The 20,795-nt window shown below is 39.7% G+C and overlaps 2 long non-coding RNA genes across 2 annotated transcripts in view; one reads left to right on the top strand and one right to left on the bottom strand.

Annotated features, from left to right (window-relative positions):
• LOC140518212 (uncharacterized) overlaps positions 1 to 20,795 on the bottom strand; it is a 71,189-nt gene that overhangs the window by 44,091 nt on the left and 6,303 nt on the right. The window contains exon 2 of the long non-coding RNA XR_011971860.1: positions 6,118 to 6,246. This is a non-coding gene — a long non-coding RNA (uncharacterized lncRNA). The remainder of the gene's footprint in view (positions 1 to 6,117; positions 6,247 to 20,795) is intronic.
• The window catches only part of LOC140518213 (uncharacterized), a 48,248-nt gene continuing 39,360 nt past the window's right edge, over positions 11,908 to 20,795 (top strand). The window contains exons 1-2 of the long non-coding RNA XR_011971861.1: positions 11,908 to 12,139; positions 16,177 to 16,283. This is a non-coding gene — a long non-coding RNA (uncharacterized lncRNA). The remainder of the gene's footprint in view (positions 12,140 to 16,176; positions 16,284 to 20,795) is intronic.

Raw genomic sequence — 20,795 nt, 5'->3', positions numbered from 1 at the left:
CAAAAAGAACATCTTGCATTTGCACCTGGAGAAAATAGAAGTTTACTGGAGTTTATTGAAAGTAGAGTAAAAGGGTGACATGATCAGACCTGCACTTTAGGAAAATCACTTCAGTGCCTGAGTGGAAAATAGAGAATCTTTCTTTCTTTCTTTTTCTTTCTTTCTTTCTTTCTTTCTTTCTTTCTTTCTTTCTTTCTTTCTTTCTTTCTTTCTTTCTTTTTCTTTTTCTTTCTTTCTTTCTTTCTTTCTTTCTTTCTTTCTTTCTTTCTTTCTTTCTTCCTTCCTTCCTTCCTTCCTTCCTTCCTTCCTTCCTTTCTTTCTTTCTTTCTTTCTTTCTTTCTTTCTTTCTTCTCTCTCTCTCTCTCTCTCTCTCTCTCTCTCTCTCTCTCTCTCTCTCTCTCTTTCTCTCTCTGTAGGTGAAAGTAGGAGGGAGTAAAACCACAGGCTTGATAACTGAAAAAAAGATTTAAAAAGCATTACACTTTAAACACTGGAAAAATAAAATCACTTCCTTGTTTCCTTGTTTTCTTTCCTCATTTATAACTAAATGCTTTTTTCTCATTACCACAACTGATACTAACATGAAAGGCTAAGATAGAGTTGCTTTGTCCTGGTGACTATAGTGAAAATGTTTAAATTGCTAAAGAATATAAAATATATATTGCAATTTCAAAGCAAAACCATAGTTTCTCTAAATCTCCCTTTAGCCCAATTTCTTCTTCCACTGTGATTCTTTTTATCTGTGGCATGATGAGTGGGCATCTAATTATTGACCTTTGTCAAGTCATTCCCCTTTCTGGAACTTAGCTGGTTACTCTGTAAATGAGGGAATTGGATTATGTGGTCTCTAGGGTCCCTCCCACCTCTGATTGTCTACACTCCTATGTTCCAAGAGCCTTTCTATTTCCAAAGGCATATAAGTCTACTTAGGGACTTCCCAGTAGGACTAGATTAGTTATCACTACCCAATCATGCCCCTTGTGTGCCACCCCCTCCCCATCTTTGTTCACACGGTTCTTTTTACATGGATTTCTCTCCCTCTTATCTATCAATTGTAATCTTATTTACCCCTTTAGGTTCAACTCAAGTAATAAGAATAGCTCATATTTCTACACCACTGTAAGGTTAACAAATACTTTTTCTCCCAACTACCTGGGAGGTAAGTGGTACAAGTGTTATCTCCATCTTGCCTATGAGGAAAATGAGAGTTAAAGAGTGAAGTGACTGATAGAGCTAGAGAGGTTTTCAGAGAAAATCTAGTCTAATCCCCTCATTTTGTAGAACAGAAAAAAATTCAGAGATTAAATGATTTGCTCAAATTCACAAAAGAGGCGTCAGAGGTGAGATTTGAACCCCATTCCACAGACTCCAGAGGTAATCTGTCCATTATAAAATTCTGTTTTCTAAAGGTTTTGTTATTGTTTATTCTTCAGTCTTAAATCCAGATCCTCTGATTTTAAATCTACCATTCTTTCTTCCAGAACACAGCACTTCTCAAATGCTATTTCCTCCATGAAACCTTCCTTGATTCCCCTACCCGGAAATGACTTATTCCCTTGTTTTATATTTCTAATATTTTATACACCAAAACACTCCTTCTGGGTTACCTCCCCTACTTCCCAGGTTCTAGGGATCAGTCTATGGGTCTATACTCCTAACACTGATGTTTATGAAACCCTATTAGAGCGTTTCCATTAACAATCAACCAGTAGACCAAATTGTTCAATCTTTTTTCAATCGTGTCTGATTCTTTGTGATCCCTTTTGGGGTTTTCTTGGCAGAGATACTGGAGCAGCTTGCCATTTCCTTCTCCAGTTCACTTTATACATGAGGAAACTGAGGCAAACAGGGTTAAGTGCCTTACTCAGGGTCACAGAACTAATGTCTGAGACTAAACGAGCTCAGAAAGCTGAGTCTTACTGTCTTCAAGCCCTGCACTCCATCCACTGTATGTCCTAGATGCCCTTATCTCCTCTTGCAGACTGTAAGTATTTTGAGGTCAAGGACCACTGCTAATTCATTTTTGTGTCTCTCCCAACATCTGGCTCAAGATTTTCACATAATGGTTGTTTGATAAGTATTTATTGAATGAGTCAGCTGGTACAAGCCTTAAGGACAGGGAAGAGGAAAAACCCCATCTAATCAGCAAAGAGAAAATTCCCTGTAGACTGAGCTATACACATTAAACCACAATGCCTTCCACTGAACTCAGTTTTGGAGCAGCTGGACCTATGTTAATCATGCACTACCACACAGGATTTTTCCATCCTTCATCTCGGGCATCAAACTTTGTTCCATTGGTGACCAGAATTAAAAAGTGTCTCTGACTTTAGAATTCTCTCTCTCTCTCTCTCTCTCTCTCTCTCTCTCTCTCTCTCTCTCTGTCTGTCTCTTTCTCAACAGTCTAGGGATAATGAAGAACTTTTAACCATTAGGTCAACATCATCTAATAGTTCATTTAACCTTTACTAAGATCTTTATCCACACTTTGTAGGTGAAAAAATTGGGCCCCAGAGAGGTGAAGGGACTTGTTCATATTAATGGTAAAAGGAAATGTATATTTATAGATTATTGGAGCATGAACAAATGTCAGAGTTAGCTCTACAAGGGACCTTTGGTCATAGGAAATAGATTGTTGTGTTCATCCTTCATTGCCGAAGACCATGCCATCAGAGAAATGATGACATGACTTGCACTTGACTTTATTTTGAGTGAGGGAAGGCTGTGTAGGTCACCAGCCTCATTTCTCCTCCAGAGCCATCTGAATCCAGTGACCTGATATTCCTCAGGATGACTGGAGATGACCCAGGATGCACTGGGAGACCTTGGGCCCTTTAGGCCAAGGTCTTTGCAGGCACTCACTTAGGGTGACGCAACGCCCATTCATTGAATAGACCTGTTTAAAAAGTAGCCAAGGGGTGGCCCCTTTAATGAGGTTGAGGAAAAAAAGACATCAGGCTGGGACGGAAACACCCTGATTGATAATCACTTTCAAACTAAGAGGGTCCAGAGGAGCCCTCAGGCAGGGCCCCAGTGGAGTCCCAGTTTCAGAGTGCAGTAGGTTTAAGGCTTTGGGAGAGGACAGAACAGGGGACAGGAGAGGAGAGGGGAGGGGAGGGGAAAGGGAAATAGGAAAGGAGCCAGTAAAACCCAAGTCAACTGGGCATATTTTGGCCATCCAAGTTTACCTTCCTTTGGAGAGGAGAAGGAAGGGAAAATAGAATATCAGAAGTGGAAGGGGACTTAGAACATAGCACATAGAATATTAGAACTAGAAAGGACCTCATAACCAGAGTCATAATAAACAATTGTGTGCCCAATATGTGCCTGCTCTGTGAGTCCTGTAGTCCTTTCCTATCTCACCCTGGGAACCTCCTTTCCTTCAGTGGAAAGAGGTCCTTGTGAGGCAAGGACAAGCTGAGTAATAGGTAACTGAGACCTTACTTTCTTTTCTTTTTTTTTTTTTTTTGAGGCAATCAAAGTGACTTGCCCAGGGTCACACAGCTAGTAGGTATCTGGGGCTGGATTTGAACTCAGGTTTTCCTGAGTCCAGGCCCAGTGCCATATCCACTTTGCCACCTGGCTGCCCCTTTTACTGTCTAATATTGACCTGGTTATTTGATGACAAGACAACCCCATGCTTTCCTTCCCAGATGCCACCACTACATATCAAATCTGCCCAGTGAAGAAGTATCTGGATTGGTCCTTTTCTCATACTTTACTCCTAGCTTTGGCTTGAATAAAAAGTACTCAGGGTGCTAGGGCCCTGACAGGTTAATGAGAAGAGATGCTTGGCTCCAACTTCCCTAGGCATCAATGGAAGGGCAACTGTGCAAGACTGGCCTCCTATCAGGTATACGTTCTTCAGTAGAAGAGTCAGGAATATTAATGCCCCATATGGAGAAGGTTTAGGTTCTGTGCGTGTGTGTGTGTGTTTCACAGAAAAGATAAATACTCTCAGGTATGTGTGGGCCTATAGCTGCTCTCCCAACACCTGTTGGGCATAGGCCATAATCCTTTGTAGCAAAGTTTCTACTAGTTTTAGAAGGCACTTTAGACAATACACTATCAGAGTTGGAAGAGGTCTTTGAGATCACCTAATCCAATCCTTTCATTTTATATATAGGGAAGCCAAGGCCCAGTGAAATAACTAATTCAAGATCACTCACTGATTCAGCAACAGAACTAAGTCAACAGTTCTGACATCCAGCCCCATGCACATGCAGACACACAGAGGCATAGTCTTAAAACAGTAAGCTCAGCCTAGACTTAAAGCATTCACTCTCTCACTCACATTTGCAAAATACAAAAATAGATCTATTTTTAAAAGCTATCAAAAACATCTTTTTCCTCTCTGTATTAAAGAAATCTCTAAATTAGAATTGTTGTGGATGTGAAACTAGCTTTTTCCTATTAATATGCAGGCCCTTCAGTTGTTAACTTGAAAACATTACATAGACTCTAGTCATCCATTCCCTTCCCATTGTTGTGAATAGGGCCTTTGATTCTATGCTCACCACACATTCTAGGCGGTACCATGTAGGTGGAACAGTTGCCTGACTCACAAGACAAGGGGTAGGAAAGGACGGACAGCTCCCTAAGAACCAGATCTGAGGAGCAGTATCACTAATAGAATGGGATTGCAATTCCACTTTTGTGTCTTTAACCCCTATCTCTACACTCAGTTTTCTGGCAACCCATTGGAGGTCAGGAATTTAAGCAGATTTAAAATAACATCCTTTTGTGTTCAGTTATGCAGACTTCATGTGCTTACTGTATAATTGCCCTGATTTCTCAAGTCCTGTGCAGTCATTTCAGATGCACATCTCAGTTCTGCTGCAAAAGAAGACTCTTTGAGCTTGGGAGGTCCGAGCTTGAGTCAGGGGTTCTGAGACTTTTGCATTCTTAATGTTTAGCACAGTGTCTGTTACATGGAACTTTATAGATGCTTGTTGATTAGTTGATTATGGGCCTAGTTATTCTACCAATTGACCATGTGACATTGGACAAGTTCCTTGCCTGGTCTGGGTTTCAGTTTCCTTCTCTGAAAAATATAGTATAGTGTCTGTTTGACTTTTTTCAAGGGGCAGGGTTGGACTCAAAGGTCTTTAAGGAAACTCATCTCTAACAGTCAAGGTTCTAGGATCCTTTCTAACTTTCTAAGGTCTTAAGAACTACTCATTTTAATCATTTGCTGTGGCAAAGTTTGATCAAACCAGTTGCTCTGTGATTTATTTTTCTCCATGGAAATTTACCCAAATAAATATCACTCAGTGACCCAAAACCTTTATGGGAAAGAAGCTACTGGAGAAAACAGATTGTATAATTTTTTATCTTTTTCTTTTTTTTTTTAAAGGTTGGGTCTCCCCAAATCACTAAGTCTGTAAATGCAGCGACTACTCACTGTATTTCAGAACTCTCAAGTGCAAAGATCTACTAAGTACAGCCTTCATAGTAACTGGGATTATAGTGACACCATTTTTTAGCTTTGTATTTCAAGCACACAGTAAATGGTTTTCTGCATATAGTACGTACCTAATGATTGTTTAATTGAGTTGACTGATGTGTCAACTAGGTGGTTCATAGATGGATCACTGGGCCTGGAGTCAGGAAGACCTGAATTCAAATCCAATCTAGGTCACTTGCTAGACCCTGGGCAAGTCATTTCATTTCCATTTACCTCAGTTTCCTCAACTGTACAATAGAGGTGATAATAATAACTACCTCATAGAATTGTTGTATCAAATGAGATGATATTGGCAAGGGGCTTAGCACAATGCCTGAAACATCTTAGGTGCTTAATCAATGCTTATTTCTTTCCCTCCCACCAAAGTACCAAAAACATCTTCAATGAAGGCAGTTGGGGAAGAGGCAACTGGTATGGAAAAAAGACCACTGAGTTTAGGATCAGGAGACTGGGGATTAAATATCAACAGTGAATGATAACTCCTGGTTCTCACATTATCCTTAAGATAGGAAACACAAGAATGAAAGGTTGAATAACAATACAAGAAGGTAAAAGAACAAGTACTGAGTGAGTTTGGCATGTAGTGGAAAGATAATTGGATTTGGAGTCTGAGGCCCTTGGTTCAAAGCCCAGATCTGCTTGCTACTTACTTGGGTGATCTTGGCCAAAGCACTTCTCTGTGTCTCAGTTTCCTCACTTCTAAAATTAAAGGAGATGATCTCTGTGGTCCCTTTCGGATCTTTAGCCTGTGATCTTTGTCAGGGCTCCAGTTTTCTTCTCTGTAAAATAAGCAGGCTGAACTGAGTGATCTCTGAGATCCCTTGCAGCTCCAACAGACCATGATCCTTGTGACCAAAGCTGTCCCAAATGGAATAAGCTACCTGGATTGAGTATATATCTCTGCATTACTGGGCGTCTTCAAGGAGAGGCAGATGACCACTATTTAGGGAAGGTGGGGAGGAGATTCAAGTTTGCCATACACTGGTGAACCAAGTGATCTCTGAGATCAATTCCGGTACTGAGATTTGGTGGTCCTGTAATTGTGTGACAGCCTGACAGTAAGAGGCTCTTTTACAAAGTTCTTTAAAACAAACAAATTTAAAAGGTGGGATGTGTTTCATGAATAATCCTGTGATGACTAATTTTTTTTCCCCCAAATTTCACCTCCTCCTTAAAGCTCTCTTTGATCCTCCAGCCAAATCTCTTTGTGCATTTCTGTCTTTCTCTCCTTGTCCTTTGATCTTTCCACTCTGTCTCTCTCTCACTCACTGCCCTTTCCTGAACCCCACTTAGAATGTTTGCCAGTTTTGTATGGCCCTATCCTACACTGTCCCAGTCACAGAATGTTCTCTGCCCTTTGTTTCGAAGAGGACTGATGACATCATGGGTGAAATCTTGACTCATCTGTGAATCAGATTTAAGTAAGACAAAATTGCACAAAGTTATTAGCCTTACTCTCTTCCAGAGTTACTGAAGTCCAGTGGCAAGACAAAACTTAAGACAACTGGCGATGGCCCAGAATGCAGCATCTTTTATGTCTGACCAAGCTCTTCTGGCCTGCTTCAGCCACCTTGATGACCATTGGAACAAATTGTTTCCCATTTGCTGGTCCTGTCAGGGGAAGTCTACACATGATTGGGGTAGACATCGCTATAACTCATGTACTGTTCTGAGACCTGTTGGTTACCCTCAGCCTGGTTTAACCCATCTGCTGAGCCAGTTTTACCAGGATGTAGCTGCTACTTGTCTACAGCTTCTTGAAACCGTAGGTGAGAGTTGGGTAAAGTAGATACCAAAGGTGGATGAGCAACCGCTAAAGGGCTCTGTTAGCCCTCACACTAGAGGTGTTCATCCTCTCTGAACACCTGTACACCCCCATACACAGAATAATAGACTGTCCGAACCAAAAGGGGACTTGGAGCTCATCCAGTCTAAACTTTTTCAGGATGTAGTGGAAGGAATGCCAGATTTGAAGTCAAGAAGATCTTACCTCAAATACTTAACCCTGGGAAAGTCATTTAATGTCTCTAGGGCTCAGTTTCATCCCTTGTAAAATGTCTGACCTCAAATACTTCTAAGGTCCCTTTCATCCCTAAGTTTGTGAATCCTTTCATTTTATAGAGGAGGAAACTGGGGGATGAAGGATGGGGATAGGATGGGCAGAGGACAGGGAAAGGCAACTTAGGCAAAGACACCTATATAGCAAGTAAGTAGCAAACCCAGGACTAGGGCTTCTAGTGTACAATCTGGTGACCTTTCTATAAATTGCAAGCTATATGAGGACCATGCTGTTCTTACTTCTCTCTAGTGGGCATGGCCCAAGAGAATAGTCCCCAGGAACTCATTTCTCATAATGCCTGAAGTTCAGAGCTTCAACAATTGAGAGAAATGACCTGGACTCCCAGGCTTGCACAGATCTCTAGTTGACTTTATGAGACTATCATAGACCTCTACAAGACAGGAAAAGGCAGCTAGGTGACACAGTATAGAGTGCCAGGTCTAGAGTCAGGACGACTCATCTTCCTGAGTTCAAATCTGGCCTCAGATACTTACTAATTGTTTAACCCTGGGCAAGTCACTTAACCCTGTTTGCCTCAGTTTCCTCGTCTGTAAAATGAGCTGGAGAAGGAGATGGCAAACCACTCCAGTAGCTTTGCCAAGAAAACTCCAAATGGGGTCATAGAGACTCGGACAGGACTGAAATGACTGGACAACAACAAAGCAGGAAGCATTGAAGCTTTTGCTTTTTACCTCTAATAGAGGAAGCTGGGCCTCTCTCCAACTATGTTGTGGGATCAGAGGGAATAAAGCAGAAATGGATTACGATTCCTCTGGAATCCATAAAGTGTTGTATCCATACATATACGAGAGACTAAGAATGGTTCTATTGCCTGATTATGTTCTGACAGTCAGGAAGAACTGTTGAAATCTTGCCTCAAACACTTATTAGCAATGTGAACTGCACTGAACCTCACTTTCTTCATCTGTAAAATGGACCAGGTAATACAATTGACACTACATGCTCCATGGGGTCATTCATAAGAAAAGTTCTTTATAAGGTACTTGCTAAAACGTACAAAACCTAAAAATATCACATAAATATATTGTCAGCATAATTATCACATGATATTCATTATCATATAACATAGGTTTAGGACAGTAGTAAATAATAATAATTTACATTTATAGTACTTTAGGATTTAAATTTGCACAATGCCAATACATGTCAATAGTGGCCTATCTATTAAGACCCTGAAGGCAGTTCTCTGCCATGAGGAACTATCAGAAGAGAATCTTAGTGAAGGATATTATTTTCTTCTGTCAATTACTGGTTCTCTCTACTGATTTTCTTCCTAAGTGGATCTACAACTAGTATCCTCTGTGATATCTGGTATGGCAAATATATGTGGGGAGATTTTGCCTTCTTCTCCTTTTTCAATTTAAAGCAAGGATTCTTAAGCTCAAGTTGTGGGCTTGTTTTAAAAAATATATGGTAATGTAATGTAATATAATTATATTATATTGTTAACCAATACTAGTTGGTTTCCTTTGTAAACCTAGTTATTTTATTTTATGCATCTAAATATGTTATTCTATGATCATATATGTATACCCTATACTAGATTGCATGCCATCTTGGAGAGAGGGAGGAGAGGGAGGGGGAAAAGTTTAGAACTCAAAATCTTATAAAAACAAATGTTGAAAACTAAGAATTAATTAATTAATTTTTAAAAAGAAAGAAAAAATGTAAAAAAAAAATTATTCTAAGAAGGGGTCCATAGGCTTCACCAAGCTGCCAAAGAAGTTAATGAATAAAAGGTTAAACATGCTTAGTTTAGATCCTCCTTGATCACAATTCCAGTCCTTATCAGAAGTTACAGGACTTAGCGTTGGTTTCACAACAGAATCAGACGAACCAACAATGAACAATGCAGCAGGCCCTTTATGTCATGTTTTAACTCACACAAGAAGGGTCTAATAATAATAGTAATAATGAAATAGCTGAGAATAGAAGCACAAGGCAACCGGTTGGTAAGGGATGGTCTCCAGGCTCTTGGATGGTCTGGTCTTTGAACCATGGCAGGAGGAAGGAAGGGAACCAGTGATGGTTCTGCTTGGTGACTACTCTTGGACACTGCATATCCCAGTTCTGCTAAGTCCTCCATCACTCTTAGTTAATATAGGATGTCTGGGTTACAATCACCTTCACTTCAAGGCAGTTCAATGAGCCTGTTGAAAGTCTTGGATTTTAAAGGAAGCATGCAGGTTCTCTCTCAGGTGTATCTGGTTGATTTCCCATCTCTAATGTAATAGACCTTTTTAAGTATTCACTGATCAGGTAGAGGCTCCATTGAACCAAATGATGAGCACAGTCATAGAGTACGGATGTTTCCAGAAAAGACCATGGAAGGAGTGTTACATAGGAAGAAGGGGTAGGCTGTTGAGTCTGAAATTATCCAATCTGCCAGAAAAACCATTGAGGTAGAGCTCTGAGCCAATGACACTTTATTAAAGCGTTCATGACACCCTCTAATGAAATGGACCTCAGATAGTCCTCATGATCTGAGATACCACCTTCCTACAAGGTCTTAGTTTTGTAGCGTTTGATACCAAGACAATATAGGTGGAGCAGATCAAAAATACAGGGTCTTATGGTGGATAGACCTCGCCCTTGTCCCTCCAGGAAAGTCTACGCAAAATAGAAAATTCCATTGGTTGACTAACAGGATAATGAACAGAACTTGACAGACTTATGCCGACCTTTCTGGAGGTTCTACCAAGCTAATGAGCATACCCATGGTCTGGGATGATAAACAGATGTCAAAACATCTACATAGGCCAATGGGCCAGTAGAAAGGCAAGTCACAGGCCAGCAGTCAGGGTCACTCATTGGCCAAGTGTTCGTGGTCATCTCCCCCATGTTGGGCAAAAGAAGGATGACAAGGGACAGAGGGGCAACAAAAGTAGCTGGGGGGGCTTTCCATGTAATTGAGTCACCTCTGCCATACTGGACTTCGTCACTGTGACAAGGAAAAGCAAGGGTGGAGGTCTTCTCGTTAGCTTCCTACAATTAAAAAGTAATCTTATAATCTGCAGTTCACAGCTCTAAGGCCTAATATCAGAATTTATAATCACCACCCCCATGGAATCATATCAAACTGATAAATACTGATTGAAATAAAATAAGGGTCAAATTAATCATTTACCACAAGGTTTAATGTCCAGATGAGAAGTGGTTCACTACAAGTAAGCCTTATGGGTCTCATAGACTGAAGGTTGTTTAGACCAACACAATCAGATTGATCATGTTATTGTGTGTGTGTGTGTGTGTGTGTGTGTGTGTGTGTGTGTGTGTGTGTAAGTTGCCTCTACCAAGACAGATCAGTAATTTCCCTATAGCAGGACAATTTAGAGAATTGCCTGGGGGTAGTGAGTGGTTCATTAGCTTGTCCAATGAAGTAATATAAGTTAGAAACAGAAATGTGAATGCAGTTCTTGACTACCCCAAAGCTAGCCCCCTATTGACTATGCCATGATGCTTTTCTTTAAAGTATGGTGTAAATATAACACTGTCCTTGAAATCAGGAAGACCCCAATTCAAATCCTGCTTCAGATCATTAGAGGCTGTATAACCCTAAGTAAATAATCTCTCTGAGTCTCAGCTTTCTCTTCTGTTAAATGGGAATAATAGAAGAATACCTCACAGAGTTTTTGTGAAGATTAAGTAAGTTAATATGTGTAAAGTACTTTGCAAACCTGAAAGTGCTATATAATGCTAGCTGCTGCTGCTGCTGCTGCTGCTACTTGCCAGGCATTGTGCGAAGACAAAGGCAAACAGTGCCTGTCCTCAAGGAGCCTACACTTAGCAGAAAACAAGTACCTGCATGGATGTTGTTGTCTAACACTAGCACCGTGTTAGTTCAGGTTCAAGATTAGGATGAAATGATTACTGAGGTCATTGAAGAGCTGAAAAAAAAAAGATTTACTTTGCCCTTACAGAGCAAGGAGATGCAACAAGGATACAGTCTCACTAATTTTCCCTTCATCCACATACAGAAACTCGTTTGGTCAGCAGGGAAGGGGATGGTGACTCCAGTGGTCTTCAGAAATCCAAGCTGGAGGGGTACCAGTCTGTTAGGGGTGTAAGCTCAGTTTTCATGTGGACAGTCTCAGGCAGGTAAAAGTGAGGACCTCTAAACCTCAGAGTTCTCACGAGGCCCCCCAGGGAACAGCTGGGGATTGAGGCATGAAACACGGGCTATCTCATGCATTTCCACCTCTTCTCAGTGGGAAACTTGCTGGGGAGAGCATCCCACCCTTGAGATTGGTACGTGGTCTGAGCACACCTGTTGTTAATTAGCTAGGGGCTGAGAGCACGCAAGATATTCACGTGCAAACTATGCAGCGGGAGAGCTTAAGTAGGGACAGGAAAGCCTGAAGGCTCTCTTCTTGCTGCGGGGCCCTTGGAGGGAAGAGGGTCCCTCCCCTCTTCCGCTCCCATCCTCTTGCTGTATGATCCTTTCCCCTTGGGAGGAGGAGGATTCCTTTCTCCTAAGGAAGAACTCATCCTGCATATGGATACGTAACTAAGACCCTGAATAAAGCTTAACCCTTGTTTGACTCTGGAAAGTCTCTTCTCTCAATACGTTGGCCACCAAAGACCTGCAAAAGGTAAGAAGACTCGGGTAGCTCATCAGCCTCTAGGCCAAACACCAGTCCACATGGGTGGGACTTTTTATGTCCTCAGGTGACCAGTAAGGAAGCCAAGGGCCCATTAAGATGCAAGGACATTTTTTCTTTTTTGCCTTTTAGGAATAACTAATTCCTGTTACAGAGAAGCTAGGATCTCTAGTCCTCCCAAAATATATATTACATTACATTATACCATTAATATAATTAATATAATATTTGTGTGTGTATACATATATGTATGTGTATATAGATGTAGATATGACATCAGGTAACATGTGAAGGTAAGGTGAATTTGCTAGCAGCTAAAGAGGGGGGCCCAGAAAAGTCTCCTACAAGAGGTGATACTTGAGCCAACTAGGATCCTCCAGTTGATAAATGGTCAAAGGATTTGAAGAGGCAGTTCTCAGATGAAGAAATTAAAGCTATTTATAGTGATATGAAAAAATGCTCTAAATCACTATTGATTAGAGAAATGCAAATTAAAACCACTCTGAGGTACCACATCATACCTATCAGATTGGCTAACATGACAAAACAGGAAAATGATATATGTTGGAGAAAATATGGGAAAATTGTAACTCTAATACATTGTTGGTGGAGTTGTGAATTGATCCAACCATTCTGGAGAACAATTTGGAATTATGCGCAAAGGGCTATAAAACTGTGCATACCCTTTGATCCAGCAATGTCACTACTAGGTCTGTATCCCAAAGAAATCATAGAAAAGGGAAAGAGACCCATATGTACAAAAATACTTGTAGCAGTCCTTTTTTGATGGCAAAGAATTGGAAATTGAGGGAATGTCCATCAATTGGGGAATGGCTGAATAAGCTGTAGTCTATGAGTGTAATGGAATACTATTGTTTCATAAGAAGTGGTGAGCAGGCAGATCTCAGAAAAACCTGGAAAGAGTTGCATGAACTGATGCTGAGTGAAGTGAGCAGAACCAGGAGAACGCTGTATACAGTAACAGCAGCATTGTGTGCTCTTCTCAGCAATACAAAGATCTAAGACAATTCCAAGAGATTCATGATAAAAAATGCTATCCACATCCAGAGAAAGAACTATGGAGTCTGAATACAGATCAGAGCGTAATATTTTCTCTTTTTTATTGTTGTTATTTTTTTATTTGTTTTTTCTTTCTCATGGCTTTTCTCTTTTATTTTAATTCTTCTTTCACAACATTACTAATATGGAAATACGTTTAATGTGATCATATATGCATAACCTATATGAGATTGCATGCCATCTCTAGGAGGAAGGAGTGGAGGGAGAGGGGGGAGTTTAGAACTCGAAATCTTGTGAAAGCAAATGTTGAAAACTAAAAATAAACTAATTAATTTTTAAAAAAAGAAACCAAAGATTCCATTGGGTAGAAGTCAGGAGGGGGAGAATGGGAGAGAGGGAAGATGAAGTATTGTATCTAAGAAACAGCAAGCAATAATATGTAGGAAAACAGGGAAGGTCAAGTGACTTCACGCTGTGAAGACAAACAGAGGAGTTTATATATTACCCTAGTGGTAGTAGGAGCCATTGTGTGAAATTGTTTTAGGCTTTAGGAAAATCCCTTTGTTGACCTGTGAAGGATGAACTAGATTAGGTGCAATCCCACCAAAAGTGCAGTGTGGAAGGACTGGTTGGGAAATGTTTATGCACGTTCAATCATGCACTAAAGCTCTCAATATTTAACAGACTGTTCTGTCCATTGTGTGCTGGAGTCACCTGGTAAACCTCATTATTGTTTCAAATCTGGTTTCTCAAGTGTTTTGCACTTTGTATATGTTAGTGTGCATTAAATCTCCAGTGTGCCTCATGAGTGTGCCCATTATCCAAATAGTTTCTGCTATGTGTACAGTGAGTTAACTTTTGAATGTCAGGAATTAAACTTGATTCAGTCAATAAAGCATATGAACTGTATTTTGGACCCCTCACCTGTGCTGTATCACTTGTGTTCAACTAATAACTGTCTGGTTATGTGGCTCTCATCACATGGTGTTTGCCTTTGCTAGGATTTGGAAAGAACACAAAGTCCATTTAACAGATTGCTATTTTCGCTTAAGAAGTATACCAAGGATCACCTCCAAGGCTAAGCAAACAGCACAATATCTAATTAAGACCTTTTTTTACCTACTAGTACTGAAACCACCTGAAACTCTGAATTCCCTTGCAGATAAAGCTGATGATTCAGATTATAAAGATAAGAATCATTGGACAGGGTAGGAGAGAGGAAGCAAAGTGACTGTTTGATTGAAGCAAGATTTCAGTCCTCAGAACCACATTTAATAACTCGAGCAGATCAGAATGACCTTGCTCATGACCTTAAGTTACCTGCCCACCTCCCAAATCAAGTTGAATTTTTAGCTTCTAGACAAACAGGAAAGAATCTACTTTAGAGAGCATCAAAATAAGTCCAAAACATGAAGAATGTTTCTGGAGAACCAAGTATAAAGAGTATTCTTGGCATATCTGCAGAAATCTGAAAATTGTGGCTCTTTTATTAGAATCACTACTTGTTTATATCATATATTTACTTCATTTGTGAGTATGCTGAAACCACTGTGGAGGTCAGAGAAATGACTGCACTAAAAAATACTGACCTCAAAGAAAAGAAGCAAGTCAACCACTGATGATTCTTGAAAAGTTGTGGGGTTTTTTTACTACCATTTCACCTTTAATTTGGTTTAATTTTTTTTTTATTTTGTCAAGGAGATGAGCAAAAACTTCAGGTTTCCTTTATTAAACAAACATCAATTTTCAATAATCAATGAGGCTGAAATAAAAAAGGAGATATTTATGGGTCCAATCAGTCAATCATCTACTAAAGTGCCAAGTTCAATACAAAAAGAGGCAAAGGACAATCCCTGTCCCAAGGAACTTCTAATCTAATGAAGGAGACAACATGCAAACAAATATACATACACACACACATATATGTAGCAAGCTGTATACAGGAGAAATAGGAAATAATTAACAGAGGGAATTAAGAGGGGTTGGGGAAGGCTTCCAGTAAAAGATGGGATTTTCATTCAGCTTAAAAAGAAGCCTGGGAAGACAGTAGTTGGAGTGGAGAGGAGAGAGTATTCTAGGCATGGGGGACAGCCACAGAAAATGCCCAGAGTTGAAGTGTTTTCAGATAAGGTTCAGCGATAAGGAAAATGATAAAAAATGAACATTCTGAAAAACATCTGGAGAAAGTTGAAGATGTATGGAAACCATTTTGAAAAGTGATTAGACACTTTTTATAAAACTACAAGGCAGAAAACTGTTAATGATCTTGATGTTAACTATCAAAGGATCTTGGAAGATCCAAGTTCAAATCTAGCCTCAGACACTTGCTAACTGTGAGATCCTGGACAATCTTAGCCTTTAGGTGCCTCCATTTCCCAACTATGAAATGGGGATAATGATAGCACTGACTTCTCAGGGTTATTGTGAGAATACAATGAAATCATATTTATAAAGCACTTTGCAAACTTTAAAGTGCTATAACAAAGATAGGTATTATTATTAGCTATTATTAAAGTCTATAAAGATATAGGATATAAAATGTCACTAGAGATTCATTTCTTGAATTCACATTTGGACTTGCTAGAAAACTTAGTGGTTCTTGGTTATGAACATGGGGAATTCTTCCAACAAGACATTTTTTCACAAATGCTTTTTCATTGACTGACCGGAAAAGCAATACCAAAGCCCATGGAATCCAAACTTATTGGCTGAGTAGTGAACAGGAAGGAGAAATGTTCCATAGATAAATACAATCATCAGTATCTATCTGAGGTGAGTTAAACAAGCATGATTTTGCTTAGTAAAGTGTAAACCTAATTCTCGTGCAAATGATAGGGAATGGACAAGATCTGCAGCTACATTTGAAGTCAACACTAAAAAAATACTATAAGGTTCTTTTATTTTTACGTGTGTGACAGAATTTGTTGTTTTTGATTTCTAATTTTGTTGTTGTCTAGCATTACCAGTCACTTCCTATCTTTTTCTACCTCTTTGGTCCTCTCTTTCAGGTCAGATTTTAGGTGCTTCTCTTTTCACTTATGGAAGGGAAGATTGTTGGCTGCTAAAGCTAGAAGGAACGTGAGATGTCACTGGATCCAACTCTGTCATATGACAGGTAAGGAAACTAAAGCACACATACCCATAATGTGCCCATGCCAGGCTTCACTTAAGACCTGGATATCTCTGACCCATGTCTAGATTACCAGAAAGAGCTCTATGGACAGTGGATCCTGACTCTTAATGCAGAGACTTTGGGGATTTCTTTCTGCAAGGCCTAGGTCATATCCCAACTACAACATGCTAGAGAAATTTTAGCTCAGACCAAGCATTTTGTTGTGAGACTTACAGGGAAGCTTTCTTAATACTTGTTCCTCAGCAGAAAGTCCTTCTTATGTAAGTTTTTGAAATCTGAAAGTTCTGTTTGAAATTTCTGTCCTTGTATTTCCCCTTCCCTGGCCAATGAAAAGGCCTTTATCTCAAGTAGAAAAAAAGAATCTCTCCTCATCTACTCCTTCCACTCCCCCACACTTCCCCTCTTCCTCCACCACCCCACCCCCCCCCCCCCGCCAAGTTTCCCCTGGAGAAGGTGTGGACTACAAAACTAATAGGGGTAGAATGTACAGCTGATTCCATCTGCCTTCCCCCCACCAAAGAATCCACCTCTGGCATTTGGCAGGGGAGAACCTGGATTGCAAGTTAGGAGTAGAGGGTAAATCCAGTTTTCTACCTTCTACATCACACTGCATACAGAACGTACACCATCAGTATTTATTGATTTGAATGTTAAAATGTTCCCTGCCCTGGAGATGAGATATACATGATATACATGGAGGTGAGAGCTAAGGACTGAGGATAGAGTAATTTCAGCACTAGGTCAACTGTCTCCCTGGGTCCAACAGTGCTTAAGTTACCATGGTTCTTGGATTCTCTAATCAGGATTCTTTTCTCCCTATTTCCTGTTTCTCCCTCCTTCACTCCATCCTGCAAGGCTTCTGGTCATCTTCCAATGGCACAGCTCTGATTTCTATTTTAAAACTTCCAGTGATGCCCAATTGCCTACCAAATTAAATTTATTATTATTGGTAACAATAATAACAATTAGCATTTGAGGCAGCAAGGTGGTGCAATGGAAAGAGTGCCTGGAGTGAGGAAGACCTGAATTCAAATCTGGCCTCAGACATTTCCTAGCTGTGTGACTCTGGAGAAGTCACTTAACCTCTGTTTGCCTCAGTTTCCTCAACTGCAAAACGAGAATGCTAACAATAACATCTACCTTGCAGAATTGTTGCAAGATTATATTTATAATAATAATAACAAAGGACTTAGTGTACTGCTTGGCACATAGTAGGTACTATATATTATTCCCTTTCTTCTTATGTATATAGCTTTTTGAGATTTGCAAAATGCTTACAACAACCCTGTGATGTAGATGCTTTTATTATCCTCCTAGAACAGATGAGAAAACTGAGGGGCTAAGAAAATCTAAAGGAGACAAAGTGATCCCAGCACTTGATTGGCCTCTGTTTCCCCAACATAGCTTCTTTCCCCTCCAGCCACAGGTAGACTCAGGCCTCTCTTTCTCCCCATATGACGGGAATTAGCTTTGCCTAAAAGGAGACAAGGATGCAGAGGGACCTGACTGGCTCTGGCTTCCCTGATGCAACTAATTGATCATAAAAGGCAGATAATGTCCCACTCCCATAAATCTGGGCTCCAAGGACTTGGTGAATTTCTAAAGACGACTTTAAACACCATGTCCTTCACTATATCCTGCCCTCATGACGAGATGTGTTTTCATATGGAGAGAAGGGAAGCTGAGTACAGAGAAACCAGTGCCATTAGATCCTTGTTTCATAAGTTTGCTGTGTTAGGGCAAAGTAAACCTCCTTTTTAAAGGCTGTTCAATGACTTGAGAGTGACTCATTTCATCCCAATATTGAACAAGAACTAAGAGAGAACTAAGAACTAACTAAGTGTTAGGACTAGCCCTACCCTGCTCGTGTTGAAAATAGCCTATCTTCCATGAGCTCAAGACATTTCATATCTCACTTTTTTACTTTCACACTCTATTTGTATAAGAGGATTTAGAACTGAAAATGACATGACTAGTATCATCCAAGCTCCTCATTTTACATATGAGGACACTGAGGCATAGAACAGGAAAGTAAGTTGTCACTTTCAGCACTCAATATAGTGCCTGGGACATAGGGGTTTAATAAATGTTTATTGATTAATTGATTTGTCCAAAATCACACAAATTATAAGAATGGAGTTGAGATACCAACCTAGATCATCTGACTCTAAATATTGTACCAACTACCTGTAAAGTAGCTACCACTGAGTTATCATAGAAGTTTAGAACTAGAAGAATCTCTAGAGAGCTTTGTTGTTTCTGCTGTTTAGTCACATCCAATTCTTTGTGATCCCTTTTTATTAGTTTTCTTGGCAAAGATACTAAGTGGTTTGTCATTTATTTTCAGTTCATTTTATAGATGAGGAAACTAAGGTAAACAGGGTTAAATGACTTGCCCAGGGTCACACAACTACTAAGTATCTGAGACCAAATTTGAACTCAGAAGATGAATCTTCCTGACGGTTGGACTGTACTCTATCTGCCAGGCCACCTAGCTGCCCTCTAAAGAACACTAAGTCAAATTTCCTCATTTTTAGTTAAAGAAACTCAAACCCAGAGAGGGAAGCTACACGACGATGACTGGAATATGACTCTGAATTGGCATAACTCAGATTTCATCTGGAAGATTGAGTTCAATTCTAGGTGGTACAATTTAAGAAAGGCACTGGAGAGCTGGAGACTGTCCAGAGAAGGGCAACCTGAAGGACGAAGAGCCTTGAGTCTATATCATATAAGGATTTGTTGAAGAAACTGGGAATATTTAGTTTGGAGAAGACTCGGGGAGGGGGGGCATTATAGCTACCTTCATGTATCTGAAGGATTGTCATATGGAAGAAGGAAGAGACTTGTGTTTGGTCAAAGAACTAGAACTAGAAGTTGTAAAAAGACAAATTTATGTAAAAAAAAATTTCCTAACAACTCTAGCTGTCCAAAAGTAGAATAAATGGCATTAAGAGGTCTTGAATTCCTTCTCTTTGGAAGTCTTCAAACATCAACGGAACAGCTTGTCAGGTTACATGACAGAGGAAATTCCCTTCTTACATAAACTGGGCTAGGATGGCCCCTGAAGTCCCTTCTAACACTCAAAGTCTATGATTCTCTGATTGCTCAAGGTCTAAATCCTGTTAGAGTTATGCCTCTTACTTCTAGCAAGGCAGTGTGATTAGGCAGCAAGCTCAGACCAGAGTGATGACCTTGAAGTTAGAAAGACATGAGTTCAGAATCGTACCTTAGATATTTACTATGTGACTATGGACAAGTAAATAAATGTGTTTGAGCTACAGAATCCTTGACTATAAAAAGGGAATACATTTTTCTAGCTTTTTAATCTTATTTATTTTAAACATTCATTTAAAAAATTTTTGAGTTCCAAACTCTCTCCCTCCCCTACTTTTCCTTCACTCATCATGAAGGCAAGCAATATGATGTCACTTATACATATTAAGTCATGCAAAACACATTTCCATATGAGCCATGTTGCAAAAAAAATTTTTAAAAGCAAGAAACATAAAATAAAAATATATATACTTTAAACTGCACTCTCTAGAGGTAGATAACATTTTTTCATTATGGGTCCTTTAGAATTGTCTTGGCTTGTATGGATCAGAGTAATTAAGTCTTTCACAGTTCACTATTGTTATAATATTGCTGTTACTATGTATATTTCATTTTGCATCAGTTCATGTAAGTCTTCCCAGGTTTTTCTGTAATTGTCCTGCTTATCATTTATTATAGCATAATAATATTCCATCATAATCATATGCTTCAACTTGTTCAGCCATTCCCCAATTAATGAGCATGCCCTTGATTTGCAATTCTTTGCTACCACCAAAAGAGCTGCCAAAAATATTTTTGTACAGCTATTTCCTTTAAAATGGTATAATTATAGTACCTACCCTACAGAATAATTGTGAAAGATCAAATGAAACAATCTATGTAAAACACTTTGTAAATCTTAAAATGCTACAAAAATGTGGGCAGTTATTATTAGACTATAAGACCCTCAAGGACATGCACCTGGTCTCATTATTCATCTTTGTTTCCCCAACATGACTTGACACAAAGTAGGTGCTCAAAATATTTGGTTGATTTAAACTGCTCTGATGTGACTTTGGAAAGGTAATAATAACTTCTGTGTTCTACCAGACAGTGTGAGATTCAATGAGAAGAACACTAGACTAAGACTCAGGAGACCCTAATTTCAGTCCTAGAATTGGCTCTGCCACTTGCTTGGTGTAATTGGGCAAATTATTTCACTCCTCTGAATCTCACCAAATATGAATCCAAGGCTTACCCAATATAGGCATCTTGCCATCTGCTCTGGTACTGCTCCACATCTCCCAACAGGGAATAGCAGCCCTCTGATTGATGCCTATTATCCCTCTCCAACACTGCCACTAATACATTAACCTGATGGCGTTCATTCTCTCTGTTTTGGCACTCAGTCCTAGAGCTGAACAAGCCTGACTGGTGGGTCAGTAAAAACTTACCTAG

This window comes from Notamacropus eugenii, chromosome 1 (genome assembly GCF_028372415.1).
Source record: "Notamacropus eugenii isolate mMacEug1 chromosome 1, mMacEug1.pri_v2, whole genome shotgun sequence".
NCBI classification, from domain to species: domain Eukaryota; kingdom Metazoa; phylum Chordata; class Mammalia; order Diprotodontia; family Macropodidae; genus Notamacropus; species Notamacropus eugenii.
The sequence above is the reverse complement of the archived record's forward strand: the minus strand, read 5'-3'. Positions and strand labels throughout refer to the sequence as shown.